This window comes from Bos grunniens, chromosome 12 (assembly GCF_055505025.1).
Source record: "Bos grunniens cultivar Pamir isolate PY7600 chromosome 12, Bosgru_T2T1.0, whole genome shotgun sequence".
In the NCBI taxonomy this organism is placed as follows: Eukaryota; Metazoa; Chordata; class Mammalia; order Artiodactyla; family Bovidae; genus Bos; species Bos grunniens.
The window spans coordinates 14,291,371-14,314,777 of record NC_141176.1 but is presented as its reverse complement, the minus strand read 5'-3'; the positions used below and the strand labels follow the sequence as shown (position 1 = coordinate 14,314,777).

Sequence of the window (23,407 nt, the reverse complement as noted above, 5' to 3'; positions counted from 1 at the left end):
CATTGTTATTGTGGGATGAAATGAAGCATCTAATTTCAATTGCCCTCTTAAGCCCTGTAGAAACTGAAAAATGCAAGGCTGGGAGGATTGTTTAGACCCTCCTCATTCTCCCCTTTGTAAACACCATGAGCACATTTTCTGCCGCTCTCAGATGCTCTTAGGATTTTACAAACACTTGAGTTCTCTCTGATATCTAAATAGGTGACTGGGTTTTACTGCCAGGAGGGAGTTAGAGATGGATGCTGTGGCCTAAGCCTTTAGTTTTAAGGGACACTGAGGCCCAGGGAAATGTTGTGACTCAGACCTGGTGACCGAGCCCTCTCCAGGAGGTCTTGCCTTGGGTCACACTTGAAAATCCGCCCCCCAACCCCGTTTCCTCCCCCAAATCATTCTTTCTTTGTTCTTTATTTACACATAATTTATAATCAGGATTTTTACCCTGATAAAGATCATTAGAAGAACACAGTAGTATTTGGGAGTCAAAATTCAGTGTTGACACCAGTCTCTGTTTGGTTTTAGATACCTTGTGTACAGCCTTCAGTCTCAGAAAGTCCTGGGACTCCCACCTCTTTCCTCAAACTGGGGATGCCCTTTCGCTTGCTTTGTTAATTGTTTACATCTTTGGAGAGTTTTTAATGTTCTCCTTTTCTCTATATGAATTTAAAATGGGGATCAGATTGAGGATTGTGTTGGTCAGCGGGTATACCTGTAAGAGTTTAACCATTACAGCTAATTAATCACTCGTGGTCTTCTGTCTGCAAGGGATAGACATATTGTTGGTCTAATGATCAGGGCTTCAAAAAAAAAAAACTTATTTAGAAAACAGACACAGACTCACAGACTTAGAGAACTGAATTTATGGTTCCCCGGGGGATGAGTTGGTGAGAGGCAAGATTGGGGATTGGGATTGACATGTACACATGCTATATTTAAAACAGTTAGCCAACAAGGACCTACTGTGTAGCACAGGGAATGCTGCTCGATATTCTGTAATAAGCTAAATGGGAAAATGATTTGAAAAAGAATAGATGCACGTGTATGTATAACTGAGTCACTTTGCTGTACACCTGACTCTAATACAACATTGTTAATCAGCTGTGCTCCAGTATAGAATAAAAAAAATTTTTTTAAAATAAAGTACCCAGGACAGACTATGTTGCTGCATAACTCTACTTTTGGTCCTTTTCAAAACTGTTTTGCCAAAGGTGTCACCTGAAGCCTGCTTGTGGAGGATAGTCATCTATCTGTGAGAGATGACAATGGCATAGATTGTTTCTGAACCCTGAGATGCTAATGAATGGAGTATTGGATGGGAACGTGAATCACATGTGCTTTATTAAGCCTTCTTTTTAAGCTTAGAAATGTATTGCATGGGCGATACATTTTGAGTTTCCTTCTGCCATAAATACTTTGAAGATCTGTGTTCTGTCGTTTCTTATTTATGACAAAGGTAGGCATTTAACTTTAATACACCTTAACTGGAAGAAGAACTTGGATCGGACTGGTTGGAGAAACAACATAGTGACAGTATTAAGTATCATTGAAGAATCATTTTCACCAGAAAAGCATGCACTTTAGCAGATTGGTCGGGGGGAATAAATTGATTTACAGCGAGTTTCACCTAGTGTTAGAAGCCTGGTGTTAACTTGTTCTAGCTAGAAGGATTTCCAAGCAGAATAATTTGGCAGATTTCAAGTGAACTTGGCTGATTTTTAGAGTTATTTTTCATAGTCTGTAGTTCAGGACAAGCACTTGCTCCGGGTCTTCTAGGAGTAATCTAAAATTTAAAGTTATTATTATTTAAAAAAATCAGAACTGTCTTTTTGTGGCATGGTGTTAAATATTCTGTAGTTCATACATTTAATTTAGTCCACTGGAATCTTGAAATTTAATTAACCTCCTTCTTCTATCTTCATGTTCAAGATAATGTGTGTGTATGCATACATATGTGTTGGCATTTTTTTTTCCTTTTTGTTGTTTTTGTCCTAACAATAGAATGCCAAAGGGCCTGATTTGTATTTTTTTTTCATACAGTAAAGAGAATCTTTAAGCAAGAGATATTTATGTTTTCTACTTCCTTATGTCAGCTTCTGCTATTATAAGCTGTAAACTCTCACCCACACAAATAGGATGATTGCTAAAAACAAGCAAACAAATAAATATTTATCTAAACAGCATCCCATTTGCTGCCCTACAGGCTGGCCAAGAAAGCATATTTTCTCATTCTTTGACACATATACACTTCCACACCCACCCACATACTGAGTTTAAGGTCTTACGTATTCTTCTTTAGGTGGTTCTAATTTTAAGGGTGGACAGAAATAGTATTGAATGGGGCTACCTGTGTTTGATAGATTTTAAGCGAAGTCGATGGATTCAGATTTTCAGAAATGCAGCAGAAGAGGAAGAATTAAATTGAATTATTCCCCTTGGAAAAATGTCACGTTTGTGCTGACCGCATAACCTGTGGCCTCTCCGTCAGCACCCGGTACCTGCAGCAGCGCTTGGCTTGCAGCAGACTGTGTTTTGTGAAGTATGCACCTGCCACCTCCTTTTTGTGATGTTGTACATATTTTGGTCTGTATCTTCATGAACAGCAAAAGCCTGGCAAATGGAGAAGAAATACTTTTCGAATTGTTTCCAGCCCTGTATAAAAGCATATCAAAAGCACTAATGTAGCCAGTGATGTTTTGGAACGTACTTCTTGTCGGTGTAGAAAGTTATACCAGGGGTGTTGATTTTTCACACACACAGCCATCCTAAGTACAGAAGAACTCTTTAATAGCCCACAGCAGCTTAACAAAGGTTAGGGCAGCTGGTCTGAAGGAATACTTTATTTAGCTGCAGCGGGAGGGGGAAGTCTGCTAGCCCCAGCCTGCTTATCCAGACTGGAGCGTGGCCACCGCGCTGTGGTTTAACATCCCAGACCGGGGAGAAAAGCCACCGATGAGGTCTGTAGTGACTCCGAGTGCCCAGGCCTCTGCTTTGGTCTCGTTTGCGAGAGAGGTCCTTGAAAATCGCAGAAACTGTTGTGCCTCTGAGGGTGGAGCCCAGAGTTCCTATCGAGGCCCCAGGTACCAAATTTCTGGTCTTCGGAAGAAGCCTTCATCCTGAGACATCAGCGCCTGCTGCTGAAATACGACTTTCCTCTTCATCCCGCTCCATCTCTGTGAAGTAGGAGGAGGGCGACCGTGTTTATGGGGACAACCCCCGCAGAATGACCAGGTAGGGTCAAGCCCAAAGGCTTCCAGTTCCTTGGAAAGCATCCTTCACCTTCCTACCATGACCTCAGTCTTTTGTCTGCCTTGTAGGGATTAATTCACCGTTTTGTGTTATAGCAGCAGGTCTCTGTTAACATGCACACGGATCAGCAGTTATGGAGCATCTCAGGAGGAACTCCTGAGTGTCTTGCATAGATTAGGTGCTCGATAGTATTTTTTTCATTTTACTACTATTTTGAGAGATTTGGAAGATAGTTTTGTCCAGGGAGCCGAGGTACCTAGTACCATACTGTTTCTTTTCAGGGTGGTTTCATCAATACACATTTATTGAGCATTTACTGTATGACTGGTATTTGGCTCTGGGGATCACAGACATTCTTACAGCACATTTCCTGCTTGTAGAAGAGTATGCTGCCTAAAGGAAGACTGTGGAAAGGGCACAAGTTCCGTGTGGTTTACAGGTGACTGCTGGGAGCTGCTACTGAAGGTTTTGCACTTCATGATATGGGTCAGTGTTTCACAATCTGCCTGTGCAAAAGAGTCCCACTCAGTGCCATGGGGTCACTAAGAGTCGGACACAACTGAGCGACTTCCCTTTCACTTTTCACTTTCATGCATTGGAGAAGGAAATGGCAACCCACTCCAGTATTCTTGCCTGGAGAATCCCAGGGATGGCGGAGCCTGGTGGGCTGCCATCATGGGGTTGCACAGAGTCGGACACGACTGAAGCGACTTAGCAGCAGCAGCAGCAGCAGTGCTTGCCACAGCGCTGATTCCTGGGTCCCACCCCGCAGCCTCCCGAATCAGAATCTTCAGGGACATGGCCAGGTCAGGTAGACGCATTCATACACCCAGACACTCACGCTCTTGTACACTTCTGCAGAATTCTTCTGCAAGCATCTACTGTTCTCCACCTGAGGGCTTTCTCTCTGACTTGTGGGGCAGCCGTGGGACAGCGAAGCTAAGTGACCCCAGAAGTGGACCTCAGCTGATGACCAAAGAGAGCAGGGAGGCAGTGCCCTGGCCTCCTGACCCAGCCCATGCAGAGACTGACCCGTGTCCTGCACAATGTCCTAGGATCCCCTAGTGAGACTGACGGTGCTGCCCGTGGTGGCCGTCTCCTGCAGCATATGGGCTTACTTGGCTTCCTTCCTCCCCAGGAACTAGTCCTGCCCAGGATCCTCTCTCAGTTGAATAACTTGCATTTAAGAGACCTCGGTCTCAAGGTCTGTTTCAAGAGAAACCCAACATAAGACACTGAAGAATCTGCTTGATTTATTTATTTTAAAAGTAATGCCCCCCACTGGCTCAGCAGTAAAGAATCTGCCTGCAGTGCAGGAGACTTGAGTGTGATTCCTGATCTGGGAGGGAAGATCCCCTGAAGAAGGAAATGGCAACCCACTCTAGTATTCTTGCCTGGGAAATCCCATGGACAGAGGAGCCTGGCAGGCTACAGTCCATGGGGTTGCAAGAGTCGGACATGATTTAGTGACTGAATCACTACCACACAGGTTTCACTAATGAGGGAGATTTGGGAGCTCTGGCTTCAGGTGATAGAGAGCTGCTAAAGAATTGTGATGATGGCATTGTTACTCTTGATAACAGGTGTTGGGGGGGAGGGATTGATAGAATTGGGGGCATGGAGACCAGCTCCGAGGTGGTGCTGCCCAGACAAATAGTGAAGATAGTAGCTGGGGGGCTGGAGATGGGGACGGGATACAAGATGGATTTGGATGGAAAGCTGGCTGGAAAAGTCAGCGTGATGCAAAGGCCTGAGACGTGGGCTCACTTAGCACGTCCCTAGACCGAGACCTTGGTCCCCTCCCCACAGCTCCGCCTGCTCTGTCCCTCCGGCTCAGTAACCCCCTAAAGGGCTGGGTTGCCTCTGCCTTGCTTGCAGTCCTGGTCAGGCTGTCTTGGAGTTAAGTAGTACAATTCTGGGCATAAATAAAAGAAGACAGAAAGATAAATTGAAGCATATAAATAATTCACCACCAGATCATTAAAGGAAGAAAGTTATATTTCACAGGCAGGATTTGTGGAGTGGTAGAGAAGGAGAGTTGGGGAGATGTCCGTGGTGTGTGTCCATTTTGTGATGAATAGTGATTTTTTCCCCCCACCCTCATACTCTTGGCTAAGAAGGGATTTTCATCCAGCATCAGTTTCCGGAAGACCTAGCATGCACTTCTGTCTATTGTTTTCCCTGCTTCTCCCGGAGCCTGTATTTTAGCTAAGTGGATGAGTGGTGGCTGGGGTGGGCTGGCTCTTGCCTCTTGATCTGTCAAAGTGCCAGGCTCTCCCAACGCAGCTTCTCCCACTGGTTCTTAGGCCGCCAGCTCTCACAGGAGACCAGAGGGTGCGGGAAGGAAAGCATGCATTCCAGAAAGAGAGCAGTTTTGAAATGAATACTTCATTGTGAAATGAGCAGGTTAAGGCTTGTTAGCTAATCTGTACTAAGATCAGGCAGCCTCCTAATTGTCCTGTGCGTGAATACTAATGTCCTGGCTTCCGTCTGCAGTCAGAAAGGCCAAGGCTGAAGAATCAAACACGAGTAAGCGACACCATCATATTTCTGCAAAAGTAGCCCTGAGCCAATAACACAGAATAGACAGAATTTGGAGGAGCTGCAGATGGGGCCAGCTCAGACCTTCCTGAGCCTCGCTGCACAGGCAGATCAGAGTCCTGAGAGCAGAGATGCTGTGCTTGTGAGTATACAAACTGGAGACACTTACGGGGGAAACACAGTGGAAAGGAAGAAGGCTTAATAATTGAGAAGAGCTGCAGGTATGTCTGAGCTTCCCAGGTGGCGCTAGTGGTAAAGTACCTGCCTGCCAATGCAGGAGACAGATGAGGTTCAATCCCTGGGTTGGGGAAGATCCCCTGGAGAAAGGAATGCACCCACTCCAGTATTGTTGCCTGGAACACTCCATGGACAGAGGAGCCTGGCTGGCTACAGTCCATGGGATCTCAAAAGTCGGACACGACTGAAATGAATTAGCATGCATGCACATACTTATGATATTTTTTAATTAAAATTTTAATTTGGAGATGGTTATAGATTCTTGTGCAGTTGTAAGAAGTAACACAGAACCTCTGTACTTTTTTTTTTTTTTTAATGTGTAAATCAGTTTGAAACTTTTCAAGTTGTACACTTAATTTTTTTGGCTGGGTGGCATGCCAGGATCTTAGTTCCCGACCAGAGATCGAACCCAAGATCGAATCTCTCTATTGGACGTGTGGCCTTCCAATAGACTTCCAAAGACTGCCAGGAAGCCGTGAGCCTGTGTCTGGTAACATTTCCCACCCCACCCCCACCCCCTGCCCCTGGTAACATCTTTCAGACCTGTAGGACGGCATCATGACCAACCTGGATGGCTGCAGGCCAGTCTTCCTCAGATTTCCCGTTTCACTTGGACTTACTTGGAGGTGTGCGCTCAGCCTTGCTCATGTATATTTTCTCCTATTCGATACCTATATTTTTTCAAAGAGCCTTTTTTTCCCCTAGGATTTTGGGGGGAAAATGCTCTTGTTAAGACTAGTCCCGGAGTAATTGTAACTGAAGAAAGGGTATTATATAAATTATAGAATAAACTATAAAGGATAGAATAAATTCCCCAACCTTTGTTACTCAGTTTGGCTCGCGCTCGGTCATTGTCGCTGCGCCGGCCTTTCTCTAGTCGCGGCGAGTGGGGCCTGCTCTCGTTTCGGTGCTTGGGCTTCTCCTTGCAGGGGCTCCTTTGGCTGCGGACCACGGGCTCTAGGGCACGGGCTTCAGTGGTTGCAGAGTTCGAACCCCTGTCTCCAGTGGTTGCAGAGTCCGAACCTGTGTCTCCTGCGCTGGCAGACGGATTCTCTACGCCGCGCCACCAGGGAGGCCCCGGTAAGGGACTCTTTTAAAAGTGCGCCTGTTGGAAGGGAAGCTTGTCTGCTACAGCGCGCAGCCCTTCCAGCATCCCAGCGCTCCTGGTCTCCACCTCCCCTCTGGGTCCTGGGGGCTCACCCTTGCAGGCTGCTCTCTGAGGTTTCTGGGTCTTCTGGCTTTTGCTGTCCTCAGCCCTCTGGAGGCACGTAGGAGGCAGCAGGGAGAAGGGCCCAGCCAGGGAGGGTATATTTTTTCTTTCCTCCAGCTTCCTGGGGCAGCCCTGGCAGTGGGAGTCCCTCCCCGTAGCACCACTCATGCCTGACGGGACTTCTGTGGTTCCAGCTGCTCACAAGTGACCTTGGACGCCTGCAGCCCTACCTCCTCTTCTTGTCTGTTGTCCCCTGTCAGCCCAGGGGAGGCGGCAGCTTCCTGCTTTCAGCTAGTCTCTGGATTATCTAACTAGACCGGTGTAGGCACTCTGCTCCTCCCATCACCCGAGTCACCGATTCTCGCCTATACATTTCCTCTGTGAAATATACTTGTAGAGATTCCTGTTTCCTTAGTTAGATAGTCCCCAGGTCCTCAAAGCGTGGGAATGATAAACATCTGATGAGATTTTCCTCTTTGTGACATGCTGGCTTCTTCCACCGCAAGAATCTGGCCAGCTCCAGTCCTGGCAGAAAGTACCTGCATTTTTAATGTCACCGCCTCCCACTAGGAGTCTCCTTCCTTTTAGTGACTATTCATCTTCTCCTAGGCTCTGGTTTCCGAAGCGCTAATTTCTCTTTGTCAAATATATTCTGCATTTTGGCAACCTCCCCTGATGTCCTTGTAATCTGTCCTTGAGCTTCTCTTTGTCTAACCATCCCTGAATTATTTTCTGCAAGTGGTTTTTCTGGCTGGCTCCATCTCCTGTGTGTAATGTCCTTATAGCCTATATTCGTGTGTTGGTCTCACGACTCACTCCTGATTGTGCTTTGGTTTACAGTTGTATCTATGCTGGACTTCCCTGGTGGCTCAGTGGTAAAGAATCCGCCTGCAATGCAGCAGACTCAGGTTCTATCCCTGGGTCAGGAAGATCCCCTGGAGAAGGGAATGGCAACCCACTCCAGTATTCTTGCCTGGTGAATCCCATGGACAGAGGAGCCTGACAGGCTACAGTCCATGGGGTCACAAAAGAGTTGGACATGACTTAGCGACTAAACAACAACCCTGGGTTTGCAGGCACTTCACTTTCCCATACTGAGATGCTTTCAAAATGTGTTACCAGGCTGCTCACCCCCTCATCTCCTGTAGAAGTGTATGTGGTTTTGTAGTAAACCATTGGTAAGAACGTTAATAAGGATGCTTTGGGAAGAAGGAGGTAGGACTCAAGTGGCATCTTCCAGTATAAAGCTAACTTAGAAGCTGCATCAGAGGAAGCCATGCTGGTGGCCAGCTGGCATGGTCGTCTTGTGCTTCTGCCATAAGGACTGTGCCCAGGCTCCTCTCCTGCTGGAGGGCAAGTCTTGTTGGTTGCTTCCATAAAGGGCCCATAGTTGGCCACAGGGGCAGCTCTGTCCCTTCTCCAGGGGGTCTCCAGTTGAGCACAGAGAGCTGGGAATTGGAGCGAGGAGAAAACCTTCAAGTTGTCTTCGACCAAGAGGTCCAAGAGCTTGCACACACAGCCCAGTTGTAGGTGCCCCATCCTCAGGTGCCCGGAGCAGAACCTTTTGGTGTTGCAGCACACAAGTGTTCAGCTGTCTGACTCTTGGCAACCCCATGGACTATAGCCCTCAGGCTCCTCTGTCCATGGGATTCTCCAGGCAAGACCTGACTGGAGTGAGTTGCCATTCCCTTCTCCAAGGGATCTTCCTGACCCAAGGATCGGACTGCGTCTCTTGTGTCTCTTGTATTAGCAGGTGGATTCTTTACTACTGAGCAACATGGGGAGCCCTCAGTATACAGGGAGATACCCTAAATTCCCAGTCATGCAAATCACCACCAGGTCTAAGGACTGGGGCTTAGGGAAGTCAAGAGCTTTGGCTAAAGGACAATTTAAGTATTGAGAAATAACTGATGACATGGGTAGTAAATGTCTGATGTTCTCCTGCCGTTGTGGGGGGAACAGAGCTCATGCAGAGTTTTGCACAGATGGGTCTACTTGGAGCTGGGTCACTTGCTAGTCTCTGCTCTCCACGGTGAGCTCAAGTGGTGAGAGCTGGGCCCAAGGACTGTGGATTAGAGGCTCTGAGTGAGCCAACAATGGAAAAGAAATAAGCTTGTTTTCAATGGGCAGAAGCTTTGAAGGAAGTTAATTAAGACACACTTACAAATTAGGGTTCTAGTTAATACAAATGCAAGATTGAAAAGAATAAGTCAGTTGCACACCTATAATCACCAAAGAACAGTTTGTTTAGTAACAAAACACCAATTATGTCTGCTCTTATGTGAGTTTCTCCTCTATTTCTCTTGCAAAGAAATATCCCTCAGAACAGACTGAGTTCAGCATCCTCTCTTCCCAGGTCAGGCTCTCCGCAGTTTCCTTTGAGGAATTGGTACCCACGAGAGAGCCAGCCCACGGGTTCCCCTGACATCCTTCCGAAGGTTGGTCTTGCACCTGGCTCAGGTGTATCTCTCTGCAGAGATACAGTCTCTGTTTCTTCCCGTATTCCTCAGCGATGGGCAGTGGCACGAGGAGACAGTCTGGATCTGGAGTTTTCTTGGGCATCAGGGACTTGACACTGCCCAGAAACAAAGCAGGTGCTGCAGAAGGCAGAGAGCTTGCTTTCTGCGCCAGGTGGGTGTCTCTGTACTGTGCTGAGTCGGCCCTCAGTGGTCTGTGACGTTTCTCATCTAGTTATTTATAATGTTGACATGTATATTTTAAATCTCCCGTCATATTGTGACCCAGCTCTCTACTCTGTTTGTAGCAAAGGGTTAATGGTTTTGGAGGAAGGCACACTACACAAACGTTTGTGCCAAATGATTTTATGGTTGCCAGGTTCCCACTGGGTGCTGGGAACACAGGAGCGGACAGAAAGTCCCGGTCCTGTCCTCCGGGGAGTCCATAGTTTACTGGAAAGAATATCAAGTAAAACAAAAAGCATGATGTAACTGAAGCTTATGAGAAGTTCTTGGAAAAGACCAGGTTTCTCTGAAAAGATACCGTGAGGGTGGTTAGGGAAGGCCTGTGTGGGAGAGTCATTCAAGACCTGGAGATTGGTTGGGGTTGTTGCAGGGCGCGGTGGTGGGGAGGGTCTGTGTGTGAGCGGGAGTCCCTGGAAGAGGCGGTGTGGCTTCAGGGCAGAATGAGGGTGACCGTGGCTGGCATGAGGCTGCTGAGGGTAGGCTGGGGTCTGGTGGTGCAGGACCTGCCAGGCCAAGCTGAGAACTTTGGATTTTAGCCCAAACACCCTGGGGCATCACTGAAAAGGTTTTTGTTTTGTTTTTCTTTCTTTCTTTTTAATCGGGGTGAAATTTATACAACACAAGCCGAAGCATTTTAAAGTGAACAAATCGGCGTTTTGTGTGTTCACAGCGTTGTGCAGTTGCCACCCATGTCCATCCTAAAACATTTTCACCACCCGGAATGGAAACCCCCGACCCACGCAGCAGTCGTGGGTTTTAGGGAGTCACGTGGTGCGATTTTATTGCGTAACATCTTTCTGGCAAGCTTTTGGAGACGGAATTAGAGAGGGCAAGAGTGGAAGCAAGACAAGCAACTGGGAAATTAGAGTCGACTGCAGGAAGAGGTGGTGGCGTGGCTTCCTGGACCAGGGGGGCCAGAGGAGTCACCCGAGATGTGGAGAAGGGTGCGGTGAGCCGCGTGAGCGTCGGACCGTCACGTGCGATCATCTGCAAGTGGCTTGGTCACCTTGTAATAGCCTACGTCAGTGTTTCCCAAAGGGTGATCCACACCCCATTGAGACGTGTGGAGGATGCTTGTTGGAGGTACAGCTTCTTAAGCCCACCCCCAGATACCGAAGCAGAAGGAATGAGGCGGGTTCCCTAAGGGATTCTTACGGGAACTGCGGTTTGAGAACCACTTACTGTCTTCTCATTCCGATGCCCTTTCAGGTTGAAGGTCGCCAGCAGTCCATCCAAGAGGGATGAATCAGAACGAGACACAGGATAGACAAACGGATTGCCTAGCGCGTGCTTGTGACTGAGTGGGAGAGATGCTTTTCCGAGATGTATCTTTGACTTAATCCTGAAGGCGGACTGGGATGTGTAATGTAGATAATTCTATGGGTGGTGTTTGTTTTTGATTCTTTTCCCTTGGGGAGTATCCTGCCTCTCCCCGAGTGACTTGTGAGCAATGGCATTATCATGAAATACAGTGTAGGTACTGTGTAGTAATTTATCGTGTTGATGTTTAGTCGCTAAATCACGTCTGACTCTTGTGACCACATGGGCTGTAGCCCGCCGGGCTCCTGTGTCTATGGGATTCTCCTGGCAAGAACCATGGAGTGAGTTGCCATTTCCTTCTGCAGAGATCTGCCCAACCTGGGGATCGAACCAGCATCTCCTGCTTGGCAGGCAGATTCTTTACCACTGAGCCACCTGGGAAGCCTAATTTATTGTTTAAAAAAAAAAAAAAAAAAAAGCCAACTGCAGGAAATTAACTTGTAAAGAAAACCATCTTGGTATTTTTGGAGTTACCTTCTAGTTACAAGATTCTTACAACTTTAAAGAGATATGTCCTCAAAATAACTGACTTTAGAGCCAAAGTTTTTGAGACTTCATAGTCAGAAAATCCTACAAGCTGTAGTAAAAATCACCAACAAAGAGATGGAGATTTTTGTCTTTGACTTCTCTTTTCCACTTGCCTTTGGTATGTTTTTCTAACCCAGTGCTACCTCTTACAGACAGAATTTCCCGCCACGTCTAAGCCACTCAGATGATTCTGTCCTAATGGTGTTTGGATCTTTCAAATAATCCTCTTCCTCCCAACAGTTTAGATAATACGTTTGGTTGAATTATACCTTTAGAACTGAGATAGCTCATGGAGAGCATCTAGCTTTCTAGTCTGCTTGAAGCGATCACCTTTGGAGAGCTTGAAGGGACTGTCACAGTCCTCGCTGCTGGGGAGTGGGGTTAGGTTTGCTGGGGGAACTGTCCCCATAAGAAAAGGGTGCGGCTGTCCGCCAGCAGCCAAGGGGTTAAGCTGTCTGCACCCCAGCATGGCAGCATCCCACAGCAGCCCGCCCTGTGCCCTTTTCCTGCCCACTGGCACTGCTCTTTCTGGAAGCAGCTGTGGGTTGCCCTCTCTCTGCCCCTCCTGCCCTCCCCCTACTCCCGCTTTCCCTTTTGGGAAAATGAGGTGCTCAGCTTCTTTAAGAAGATGTTTCATTTTGATTAATATTATTTCCACTCTCCTAGAAAGACGCTTAGGCACCTCGGGCTGTGTTTCTTTTTCAGCAGTGTACAAACTCAGATCTTAAAGTGGTTTCACTGCTTCATCATGGAATTTTATAAAGAAATAATATTTTGAGTGTCTGGCTAGCATCTTCATTTTTTTTAATCTTGAAATACTTAGGATTTGTGAGGGATAGGAGGTAAAACTGTCCACTTATTTTACGCTCAAGATACACAGAATCAGTAAATAACTTTCCTTAAAGCTTGATTTTTCTGTGCCCTGCCCAAATTCATGTTGTTATATGAGAGCAAACACTTTAGAAGAATACAAAGAGGAAGGTTAAAGTCTTCAGAAATATTGGAGCTAACCTTTGCTGACATTTTAGTAAAGTTCTTCCAGGCATATCTCTCTGTCTCTGTCTCTCTCTCTCTCTATATATATATATGTATGTATCTGCACATGTACATGTATACATGATATACAGATGAAATTCTAAATAAAAGGGATTTTGCTGTGCATGCTATTCTGTAATCTACTCTGTTGTTCTACTGACGTGTGCTGGGCATCCTTCCATGTCAACAAATATATCTTATCTTTTTAATGACTGAATAGTTGTACTGGATGCTTTTCATTGTGAGTAATGCAAATCCCAGGGCAAACTAGCTTAAATAATAGAACATACTGAAAAATCCTGTGGGCTGGGGCTGCAGGCATGATTTAATCAGGATTCAGGATTTCTTTCTTTAGAACTTGCTTTTTTCCTTGCTCCTCATGATGGCAAAACAGCTGAAGTTCTAGGGATCCATTCACTGTCCAGTGAAAGATAGCTGCTCTTAATCATCAAATAAACAAATCATCATCGTCATCAAAAAAAAAAAAAAAAAAAACGGAAATCCTGGCTTCCTTCTGCTTGAACCATCATAGGTAAAGCTACCAGGGAAGTGGCATGCACTGATTGCTTCAGATTTGGGTAGAAGTTTGTGCTAATCTGACCCAATCTCAGTGCATACACACATCCAGAGTTCTGCTAGAAAATACCGGAAACAGCTTGCTGAGGAGGCAGCTTGCTGAGGAGGCAGCTAATGCCGTCTCTTAGGCTTGACTCCAGACTTTGTTGTTGTTTAGTCACTCAGCCGTGTCTGACTCTTTTGTGACCCTTTTGTAGCCCTCCAGGCTCCTCTATCCATGGGATTCTCTAGGCAAGAATACTGGAGTGGGTTGCCATTTCCTTCTCCAAGGGATCTTCCTGACCCAGGGACTGAACCCACATTACCTGCTTGGCAGGCGGATTTTTACCGCTGAGCCGCCTGGGAAGCCCCTACTCCAGGCTTTACTGATGGACGTTTAAGTTGTTTCTGATTTTTCTATTGAAAAATCATTGCCACTCTAAGTATGCTTGTATGTACACCATTTTACACCTGCACAGTGACCTCACTGGGGTAAATTCTTATTAGAAGAGTTGCTGGATCAAAAAGTATGTCCACTTTCCATCTAATAGCCGTAAGCCACCCACCATCCAAGCTCTAAAACCACCCTTTTGCCAGTTACATGTTGAAATCCCTCAACTGCCTGTTGGGAGCCTTTTTTTTTTTTAAGTTTTTGAATCATTAAGCAGAGACTTCAGATTTACAGCAGAATTTCAGATGTCACAATTTTTCTGAGCAAGACAAATTTGATGTGACAGAATTTAAGATTAATCAAAGCTTCTGTGGTATAAAAATGTTTCACCAGGCAGGCAAAAAGGACAGATTCTGCCAGCTGCAAGTCTCGTGCTTGGTGGGCGGCGGCTCAGGGATGGCTCTTTGGGTGCCCTGAGTGGCCACCTGCAAATTGCCATCAGCACGTGCTCTGCATCCACTTTGTTGCTGTCGACTCCCGTCTCAGGGTGATAGGAAGACAGGCCAGATGGGATTGGAAACGCCAGGAGAGGATGGCCATTCATGCATGTACCCTGCAGTTTCAACTGTAGTACGTTGGAACGTCTTGCAGTTGAATTTTGTAGAAAAAAAAGCTTGGAAACCAGTGATCTTTGGGACGATAGGATCTCGTGTGCCGTGGTCATCCTTTGGAGGAAGTGAGTGGCGAGGCTCCTGCGAAGACACGCTTTGAGGGACCCAAGGGTGCAGAGGTGCTGTTTGTGGGATCACCTTTGCTGGTGTGAATGACAGTTGCGTGAGTGGGGACCCAGCAGGAGGATTGCAGTTGGCGTCTCTTGTGTATTTGCAGGCACAGTTGACATGCCGTCCAGTTTAATCCTCATGGCAACCTTTTCTTATGTCAGTGGCCAGAGGAAAGCAAAGCTCCAGAAGATTGAGCACCTGGTCCACTGTCACAGCCGGTAGGAGGAAGAGGTAGGAAGTTTGAACCCTGTCTTCCACCACACTGTGTTTTGAGGCTCCTTTTCTGCCCAGTGGAAATGATTAATGGCATTGTGCTTTGTTTTCTCTGATGATGCCAAGGAATGAATGTAATGTCTAGTATTAAAATTAAGATATGGCAGTGAGGAGAGTCACTGGAGAATTGTAAATGATAAAAGGGACTGAAAGTGCTAATGGCACAAATGAGGTGTGTGACCCAGAAAGCTGCAGTGACATCCACTGTTGTTGCGTCGGCAGTGACAAAGAGGACAGAGTTCCCTGTGGGACATGACTACATGGTGGCAGTTTCATGAGCAGGAGCCTGGTGGAAAGGGGCCCGGTGGGGAAAAGTAGCTAAGATGAAGCATAGGCTTCCCTGGTGGCTCAGATGGTAAAGAATCTGCCTGCAGTGCAGGAGCTCTGGGTTCGATCCCTGGGTCAGGAGGGAAGGCGATGGCACCCTACTCCAGTATTCTTGCCTGGAGAATCCCATGGACAGAGAAGCCTGGTGGGCTACACTCTGTTGGGTTACTAAGAGTCAGGACACAATTGAGTGACTAACACTTTCACACTTTCTCTTTCATAATATATGTGAGCATGTTTCAAAGCTATGCATGTGCTACAGAAATATAAATTATTATTGCTAAATTAGAAATGTTTATCGTGGAAGCATATTTCCATGAGAGCTATTTTATCACCAATAGAGAAGTTGCAGAGTTCTGGAGACGTGTGAACCTCGCTGCTCCGTTGTTGATATGGGTTCAGCACGCTCGAAGGCTACAGCTCGGTGAAGTCAAACAATATCCTCATCAAGAGAAAGAAGCAAAAGGGCAACTTCCAAATAAAGCACAGCTGTGTCGGAGTGAAAAATACCTTTATAGGGGAAAAGAGAATGTCAGGGTGTAGCGTGCCTCCTGGAGAAAAAGAAGGGCTTGAAGTCTCAGGAATGGGATTACGTAACACACGGTCAGTTCTTCTGACATTGAGAGTAAGGGAGAGTCCTTTCGATTGTGGGTCAGAAAGATCGTGGGTCTCAGGGTCTCTGCCCACTGCACCCCTCTCCCAAGCCCCCCAACTGCTGAAGGCCACGTGGAGCAGGAGGATGGGGGAAGCACCAGCAGGTTGAGTGATCCCAGCAAGTCCCCTCCTGCATCCGGGAACCTGTGCATTGCTGTCTGCTGCCGGGCGCAGCCCTTGTCCGCGGCGTCTGCCGGCGGGCAGGCGATTTGGGCCCCGGGGGTGCGTTGCAGGACTTCAGTCAGTGCCCAGCTGCACACAGCAGCCCCCGGGCATCGTGAGTGCTTTACTGGGAGCTGAGCGCCTCCTGACCCACGGATGCTCGCATGCAGCCATCGTGGACTGTCTGCTAGGCTGGCTCCTCTGTCTCCTTTCTTGGGAATCACTGCATCGCCCAGCTGCACCGATCATTAACAACTTCTTGAAGCGTGCAGCCCCAGCTCACTTCCCCTAGGCTCCAGGCAGTCGCGGCTTGCCCTATTTGGCAGTCGCCTGAGTAGCTGTGAGCACTAGTGATGTTATTGGCCGAGGAGTTGAACAGAAGCTGAATAAAGTTTGGCTCTGTGCATCCTTCAGGGCACAGCTCCTGGTCCCGGGGTGGAAAAACAACAGAAACGGGCCCCTGAACGTGTTCTCGAGCGGCACACACTGTGACTGGGCTTCGACCATCCGCGCCTCCGCCCGACCCGGAGCTGGAGACTTGTGCTCCCGTCTCTTTGGTCTCCAAATCTTAGCGTGAAATATTGAGTACCCTAGGAAAGCTAAATTAATGGTGAGTCAAAGTAATTAAGGCAAAGTAAATAATCTCCGAGGTTCTCATTCCCCGTGAAACTAATTTCATATCTTATCCTTCATGTGTTAAAAATAGTTCTCTGCTAATTCAAGATGCCCGTCCTCTGTGTTGGTGAAGTGCACTTCAGTTCTATTGAAAGGATGCAGATTAGAGAGTTATTTTCAAATGGGCGATTTTTTTTTTTTTTTTGACGAGAGACATTTATTTTGGCACCACGAGAGCGTGAATCTCTTTGGGTGAGCTGAGCGGTGCATACAGCTGTAGCGGGCAGCTGATGATCAAGTCACTTATGATCACTTGCAGCTGGGACAGGCTTTTCATCCATCCCTTTAGTGAGGACTCTAATGTTCCCAGCCTCCCAGCCAATGATGAGATTTGTTTAGCTGTTTTGCAGGATTTTGACTAGCCGTAGCTTGACCTTGAATATATCTGCATGTTTAGAAACTATGTCTGTTTCATTCTTCTTCTTTTGATGTGGGCTATTTTTTTTAAATTGTGTATTTATTTTTTATTGATTTATTTTTGGCCACACTGGGCGCTCTTTGCTACACAAGGACTTTCTCTAGTTGTGGCGTGTGGGCTTCTCATCGCAGCGGCTTCCCTTGCTGCCGAGGGCAGGCTTGTGTTCGGACTTCAGCAGTTGTGACACAGGGGCTTAGTTGCCCCGGTCATGAGGGAGCTTCCCAGACCAGGGATCGAGCTGGGGTTCCCTGCATTGCAAGGCGGATTCTTAACCACTGGACCACCAGGGATGCCCTGATGTGGACCATTTTTAAAGTCTTGACTGAATTTGTTGCAGTATTGCCCCTGTTGTTTCTTTTCTGGCTTTTTGGCCAGGAGGCATGCAGGACCCCAGTTCCCCTGGACCAGGGATCAGCCCCTCAGCCGCTGCGTTGGAAGGTGACGTCTCAACCTCTGGGCCCCCAGGGAAGTCCCCATTCAGTTCTTCTGTAGGAAGGGAGCAGTGGACTGTAAACGTCATTTTAGAGTTTTTTTTTGTCACCTTAAAACGATGACAAATCCATAATGGGACAGTTGGGAGCGTACGGGCTTTGAGGCGTCATTGTATCAAGCCCATCCTTCTGCCACTGAAACGTTGCGAAGACAATGCCCTGTTGTCCTGGGGCCTCAGAGGGCGTGGTTGTGGCTTGGATGAGGCTAGGATGCTGTGCTTCCTCAAGCTCAGAGAACTGCTTTAGGATTTCCTACTGTGCAGCGGTGGTCTTGATCAACTGAGAGAATTCTTTCTGTTTCTGTGACAAGGGAGCATTTTGGTTAGGAAGAGCAGAGGTATTTGAAGAGAAACCTTGAGCACACAGTCCTCAGTTCCCACCAGCTGAAGAGTGACATCATCTCTCGGTTTGCTTTGCCTCTTCAGAGAGCTGCCCCAGTCCTCCAGGATGTTGTGGAGCTGTGCTTCTAGAGAGGTGCCGTTTTGCTTTTGAGGTGACAGCCTGATGGCGGAATCTGCAGGATTTGGTGGCATCTGTAGTCACACACCTGCACAGAAAATTGTGGCTAATTAAAGGGAAGAGTTGTTGCTCTTCAGCCACAGTCGTGTCCAACTCTTTGCAACGCTATGGACTGCAGCCCCCCAGGCTCCTCTGTCCATGGGGATTTTCCAGGATGCCATGCCCTCCTCCAGGGGATCTTCATGACTCAGGGATCAAACCTGGGTCTCCTGCATTGGCAAGTGGATTCTTTACCATCTGAGCCACCAGGGAAGCCCTTGAATGGGAGGAGAAGTGCATGTAAAGTGACTTTAATGATTCTCTGACTTTTAAATATTTAGTTTCAGTGTCAGAAGAACATTTTTTTAAAGACAGTGAAGTGTGCTCTTCTGCTAAATTTTTAATTTCTCTTTCTGATTAGGCTTCCCTGATGGCTCAGTTGGTAAAGAATCCGCCAGCAATTCAGGAGACCCCAGTTTGGTTCCTGGGTTCAGCAGATCCATTGGAGAAGGGATAGGCTACCCACTCCAGGATTCTCGGGCTTCCCTGGTGGCTCAGCTGGTAAAGAATCCGCCTGCAATGCAGGAGACCTGGGTTCGATCCCTGGGTTGGGAAGATCTCCTGGAGAAGAGAAAGGCTACCCACTCTAGTGTTCTGGCCTGGAGAATTCCATGGGCTGTATATATATAAGTCCATGGGGTTGCAAAGAGTTGGATATGACTGAGCGATTTTCACTTTTGGGAAAAGAATATGGAAATCGAGCATAGGCATGTGGTGCACATGGGGAATAATAACATTTTTGCTGCATGTGGAGATATTATATTTGTACACTGAGATATTAATCATTACTTGCATTTATACAGCATCTAATAGTGTGCAAAGTACCATCTTATCTTTTGATCATTGTGACTTCTGAATGAACTGGGTAATTATTATTGTCCCAGTTTTAAAGGTGAGGAAACAAATTCAGTGAGAGTGTCAGTCACTCAGTCATGTCCGACTCTTTGCAACCCCATGGACTGTAGCCACCAGGCTCCTCTGTCCACAGGATTCTCCAGGCAAGAATACTGGAGTGAGTTGCCATTTCCTTCTCCAGGGGATCTTCCCAACCCAGGATTTGAACCCGCCAGGCAGGCTCTCTACCACTGAGCCACGAGGGAAGCTCTTAGGCTAGATTCTTTGTAGCATTAGCACCCCCTACACAAGCCACGTTAAAGCAAATGACAAATGGGGATTTCACTTGACAAGGTTATCTCATGTAGCTAGCAATGTAGCTTGCATTTTGGGCAACGTATGAATCTGCGTGCATTCCTGTATATGAGCTGGGGTGACTGGGGGCCAAGGCCCAGACGTTCTGGGTTAAGTGTTCCGACAGGTGAAGCAATTGCCACTCCATCAACGATCAGACACCCTTTCTTTACCTGCCTGACCTCGGCCCTAGTTTAGAGGTCTCCCAGGCTATGTATATTTGGCACTTGGAAATCTAAAAGCTTTTAGTAATTATTCTGAAGGGGATCTTTCTTTTAAAGCTGTTTCTCCTGCTGAAATGACTTTTTGGTCACAGAGCTGAGTGAGTGCTAGCAATAATTGAAAATGACTTGAAGAAGGGGAGGGTAAAGTGGAAGCAAGGCGTATTAGCTGCTGGCTGATATTATTGCCTGAAAGCAGGTGGTTTTGTTAGACTCAGTACACTGTATGTGGTGTAAAGAACAAACCTTTCCATTTTTTTTTTCCTGAGAACCATGATGCTATCTCAGTAATTGAAAATAATCTTCTAAAGTTGCTCCTTAACTAGATTTACACAATCCCCTTTCAAATCAGCTGTTATCTGCCCTTACATTTCACAGTTAATGTTGCTGTCTGCACAGCCCCTGCTAACAAGAAGATCAAGTGTAACTCTTTTCATGATTTGAAATAAAGTGTTTCTATTGTAATTATCCCGGCGCCCGGTTGTGTGGTTACAAGTGGGCTCATTTCTCAGCTGGGTTTATGAGGATGTTTCCTTGTGGAATATAAGACCTTCTGTTCCAGCAGTGTTCTCGTTCACAGACCTCTCAAGGATTTCTCGAACTCTCTCGTGTTCACTTTTTTTGTACGTTTAGAAATGTTTGCATAGATGTTTTGGGGTGTGGGCTGGGACTGGGAGAGGTAGGTTGAGGCACCTTTTCCTCTGTAGCACCGACACGTGAGCGGCACCGTATCCCCTTGTTTATGTTGTCAGCGACCTCATTTTGGCAAATTTAGAAAAAAGCACCACACCTATTCAATGACAGTTGTTTAGTCACTAAGTCCTGTCCAACTCTTGTGACCCCATGGACTGTAGCCCACCAGGCTCCTCTGTTCATGGAATTTCCCAGTTAAGAAGACTAGAGTGGGTTGCCGTTTCCTCCTCCAGGGGATCTTCCCACCCCAGGGATCAAACCTGGGTCTCCTGCTCCTGAGTCTCTTGCGTTGCAGGCGGATTCTCTACCATCTGAGCCACCAGGGAAGCCCCATTAAATTGCAGTAGGCAGGTTTTAGGGACTTCTCAGGTGGCACTAGTGGTAAAGAACCTGCCTGCCAGCGCAGCAAACATGAGACCTGGGTTTGGTCCCTGGGTCAGAAAGATCCTCTGGAGGAATGTTTGGTGGCCCACTCCAGTATTCTTTCCTGGAGAATTCCAGGGACAGAGGAGCCTGGTGGGCTACAGCCTATGGAGTCACAGAGAGTCGGACATGGCTAACGCGACTCAGCCACTCATGGACGCAGGCAGCTTTGAAATTGGTGTCTCATTCCTGATGGTGCTGAGAGAGGCAGACGGGAGCATGTGCTGCCAGGGAAGGTTGTGGGAAGTCTGGAGTCGCCTTCAGAATTCTTCTGGAACAGGCTACATCCTCACGTGTTGAGGATCCAGATGCTCTGTGAGTCTTCCGTCTCCATGCGGATGCATGTAACTCTATTTCCAGCCTGCGCTCACATTTTATTTTTAAGTAAGTTGCTATGTTACCCCTCTTGCATAATTGATCTACAGAAGCCTTTTGCTGCTTCCAGGCTAGCAAAAATTTCAATGATCCATTTTTAAAATCAAAATTGCTAATTGCTTATTTCCTCGAGGAAGATGTCAATCCATAGCCATGGCATGATGGAAGGACATTAAGTCCTATGTATGCTGGAGTATTAAATCCATCTGAAACTTGTACTGAGGAGGTTCTCAGTAGGTGGTATTTGTTACTAGTGTTTTGGGAAGTCTACTAAGGATGGGGCTGGAGGTGAAAGACACTAACTGAAGCAACTAGTTGTTTTTAAGACTTCTTTTAAAATATAGGCCAAGGGCTCTACGGCACAGTGTCAGTTGCCACGGTTACACTGAGCCCCGCCCCACCTTCCGTTTACAGTGGTGGTGCCTTCAGCATTTTAAGCCAGGTTTCCCTTGTGTGCAAAAGAAGGTTGAACAGAACGACCCTCTAAGAGTCCCAAGCACTGTGAATTGATGAATTCTATTAAACCTGAAGAATATTCAACGCACCCATCTACCAATAATAAAGAGACGGGATTTATGAGCCATCATTAAACTTCGTGGGCTGCCATTTCAGGCTCTCCAACTGTATTGATCCACTCCATTAGTAGGAATAATTGAGAATTGATTGAATCATTTAGACATCCTCTTAATTACATTAACAGAAAATGTAAATAGTCCATAAATATGGGCTTCATATAGTGTGACCCCCTTTTTTTTCCTTAAAATGCTTTCTGATTTCAGGTAGAATAAATATCGTTTTGCATGATGAAAAGTAAGAGAAGATATCCTGCCTAACTTTCACAGTTGGCTATCCCAAGTGCCTTTCCTTGGGACTGTAGGATCCAAGTGAATGAGTGTCCCAGATTCTTGACGTCTTCCTGGTGAACATGGGTACCACTGGCTGACTCTTCTTGGAGGCAAGAGATCCAGCTTCTTCTTTTCTTTCTATATTTTGTTTTGTCTAGTTCAGTACTTAACTGGTAGCAGTACCGCTTAGAGCAGCAGTCCCCAGCCTTTTCGGTACCATGGGACGGGTTTTGTGGAAGACAGTTTTTCCACAGACTAGGGATTAGGGGATGGTTTTGTGATGATTCAAATGCATTACATTTAGTGTGCACTTTATTTCTATTATTATTACATTAGCTCCACCTCAGGTCATCAGGCACTAGATCCTGAGGCTGGGGACCTGACTTAAAAGACATACAGCAGCAGTTGTAGGGAGTTAAATGCAAATTTTATCCCCTGGTTGAGTAAACAGCAGAGGAAGTTGATAAGGAAGAAACTCCAATTGGAGCATTAAAAGGGAGGTAACTTCCCAATTATCGCAGAGAACGGAGGCCTGGCTTTCCCCATAGAGTAAATGACGACGCCCTACCTGCACAGCTTTGCTTCTCTCTTCTCAACGTCAGGCTGGGGAGGAAGGGGAAGGTTGGAAGGAGGTCTGCACAGAAGGACTGGCAGTGGCCACACCCTGAGCTCACCCTTATCTGGGAGCTGCAAACAGAAGGGGCAGTGTGGAAGGAGACCAGGCTGGTAACAGAGTTTAAACTGCCCCCGGGCGGCTTTAATTTATGAGCCTCTCGCCTGATGGAGATGTTGTCAGAGGAATTCTCTGGACTCCTGCCAGCGCTGAGCTGTCCCTCAAGACGCATCTCGGCAGTCCTGGCCGCCTCACGCTCACCTGGGCTCTTTAAACGTGATTCCTCTATGCCCACTAGTTGTTGTTTAATCGAGAAGTCGTGCCCGACTCTTAGTGTAGTGTGCCAGGCTCCTCTGCCCACGGGATTTCCCAGGCAAGGGTACTGGAGTGGGAGGTCCAGCTTTATTTGACATCTGGTGCAGAAAAAGTGGAGGAGGAGGATGTGCAGTGATTAGATTTACAGGAGGAGGCAGCAGTGACCTCAAGAAGGACACAGACTCACGCTTTTATTTTACCATTTTTGTTTCTCTTCCTGATGTGCTGCTGACTGCCCGGAATGCTATTTCCAACTCCTCTGCTGTAGAAGTTGGTAGTATTTTACTCATTGAGGCTGGGAAGTGACACAAATTTGGCTTAAAGCAACGAGACCATTGTGAACACTTATATCATATAACAAGCATCCTGGGAGATTCCGCAGACACTAATGAGGAGAAAGAAGAGGCGCCGGAGTCCCTCTAGTTGAATAGCCAGTAGAGGTGGGTCCCCATAGTGAAATTCATCTGAAAACAATCCGGTCTAGTGCCTGAGAGGACAGCCAAAGAGAGTGGGTGGGTGGTTAATATTTGTAACTTTCTAATGCAGAGTCTTGTGAAAGTGTGTAGTTTTACATGCTGTCATAGCATGCTGCTGCCTTTTTTTTTTTTTCACTGTATGACAAGTACTCTGAG

General features: G+C 46.8%; 1 protein-coding gene and 1 long non-coding RNA gene across 9 annotated transcripts in view; both read left to right on the top strand.

The window, feature by feature from the left end:
* The window catches only part of LOC147361390 (uncharacterized), a 235,163-nt gene that overhangs the window by 15,181 nt on the left and 196,575 nt on the right, over positions 1-23,407 (top strand). For 2 of the 8 annotated variants that reach the window (XR_015137823.1, XR_015137822.1), the window contains exon 2: positions 14,651-14,775. The exons of 4 other annotated variants lie outside the window; for them this stretch is intronic. The gene's annotated coding sequence lies outside the window, so the exon portion shown is untranslated. Of the gene's footprint in view, positions 1-5,739; positions 5,927-14,650; positions 14,776-21,781; positions 23,216-23,407 lie in introns of all 8 variants that reach the window. 2 more of the 8 variants (XR_015137825.1, XR_015137824.1) reach the window with 2 other exon arrangements.
* On the top strand, positions 10,294-12,240 carry LOC147361392 (uncharacterized). The gene is made up of 2 exons (XR_015137832.1): positions 10,294-11,016; positions 11,143-12,240. It is a non-coding gene; the product is annotated as an uncharacterized LOC147361392 (long non-coding RNA).